Source organism: Mus pahari, chromosome 22 (assembly GCF_900095145.1).
Source record: "Mus pahari chromosome 22, PAHARI_EIJ_v1.1, whole genome shotgun sequence".
Taxonomy (NCBI): Eukaryota; Metazoa; Chordata; class Mammalia; order Rodentia; family Muridae; genus Mus; species Mus pahari.
Genome location: NC_034611.1, coordinates 975,149 through 977,162, shown reverse-complemented (window position 1 = coordinate 977,162; position 2,014 = coordinate 975,149).

The window sequence follows — 2,014 nt, the reverse complement described above, 5'->3', positions numbered from 1 at the left end:
CGTTGTCCATTCTTTAGGATGTATCCCAAGTAGGTCACTTCTGTCCGGCATAACTGTGCCTTTTTAGCCGAAACCCGATACCCCAACTCACCCAACTCGACCAGGATGTTCTGAGTCCCAAGTTCACACTCCTCACGTGTTTTTCATGGGTACAATTTTTGCCCTGTAGCCCCAATCACCAATGTTCTCTCATTCTTTCTTACTTTACCTAATGGTGTTCGAAGCACTGAAAATTCTGCGCCTGTGTCGATCAGGAAGTCTACGGGGGTCCCCTCCACTTCTAATGTTACCCTAGGCTCGAGGAGGGAGGCCGAGCCCCGTCTCCCCTAGTCTTCATCCTCTTCGAGAGACAGCACCTTTACCCCCTGTTTCTTTTTAGGGCATTCACGGGCCCAGTGGCCAGTATCCTTGCAGTATGCACATTGGTCTCTTTCTAGGCATGGTCTGTCTCCTTTGGGTCTTCTTGGCCCTTGCCATTTTCTGTCTCCCAGTTCCCCTTTCTAGCCCTACCTCCTTTTTCCTATCTACTGCTATGGCCAGAACCCGAGCCAGAGCCTTTTCCTGTCTTCTGTCCCTCCCGTTCTCATCTTTTTCCCTCTCTCTTTTTTCTTCTTTCGAGCTTTTCATCTCCTGTCTCTCTCTTGTGATACACTTTCTCAGCTTTCTTAACCACATCCCTTACAGTATAATCCTGCAATCCCTCAATCCGCTACAATTTTCTCCTAATGTCTGGGGCTGACTGATCACTGAGGCCCACTGCCCCTCAGGCATAGGGTCAAACGGGGTGTATCTCCTGTAAGCCTCCATAAGCTTCTCCAAAAAGACCAAGGGGGGCTCAGTTGTCCCCTGCATAACTTCTCTTACCTTAGCCAAATTTGTAGGCCTGCGAGCAGTGCCTCTCAGCCCCGCTACTAGAACCCTGCGGTAGTTGGACAGCCGTTCCCTACCTTGTACCGTGCTATAGTCCCATTGAGGGTGGGTTAGAGGGAATCCTTCATCTATTTTGGCCGACGTCTGGACAGGGTGTCCAGCACCATCCCGGACATTTTTCCGGGCTTCTTGGAGGACTCTCTCTCTCTCTCCTCCATGGTGAACAGGGTCTGCGAAAGCTGCTGACAATCATCCCAAGTCGGCTGATGGCCAGCCTACCCCAAAGGCGCACCCCGGTGGTGTGCCGTGCTCACTGTCTCCTTCAGACTATGGTTTCGTTTTCTCATTGGCAGCACTTTCCTGGACAGCTAGGATCCTAGTACCAGGATGCAGGGGTGGTAGGAATGGGTGAACCCACGGGGGCGGGAATCGTGCCAGGTCCTCCCACACCTTGATGTACAGTTGCTGGCCTGGATGTGATCCTGGTCTTTCCTGGAAAACAACAGCCTTCATGGCCCTGATGATGGGTAGATCAAAAGTTCCCTCGGGTGGCCAGCCTACCCCAAAGGCGGGCCATTCTGAGGTACAGAAAGTTAGCCAAGGCTACTTCTTGACTGTCACTGATACATTCTGTCCTCTCGCCCTAACGTCTGTCCAGTGGTCCTTAGAGACAAAGGGTCAACACAGTCTGTCCCATAGTAAAAATTAGGAACAGAGACAGAACAACAAAAACAGAAGACACTAGCACATACAAGCACACTCGTCTGCGTCTAGACCTGTACAACCAGCCAAAAGCTACCTCTGATGGAGCTGGGTCCGCGTCCGCTCCTTTTCAGGCAGAAAAAGCACTCTGTCTCCTTCGTTCTGCCAGATGACAGTCAGGCTCTCCTGACTGTCCCTTACCCTTAGACCTTCATCCAGGGCTACAGCCTGTGGGTCTCCTTAGACATCTCTGCCCACAGCCGTGGGGATCTCACAATCCCCAGCAGCAGCTGTTCCGAAATCAAAAAACGGCATCGTACCACACTTAGACAACACATATAACATGTAAGACTCAGGCAACACTCACAAACATACCTCCAAGAGGCCTGCCTTCAGGGTTTCTGGGCATCACAAAGATCTCGGTGGGACCTCCAAATGAAAG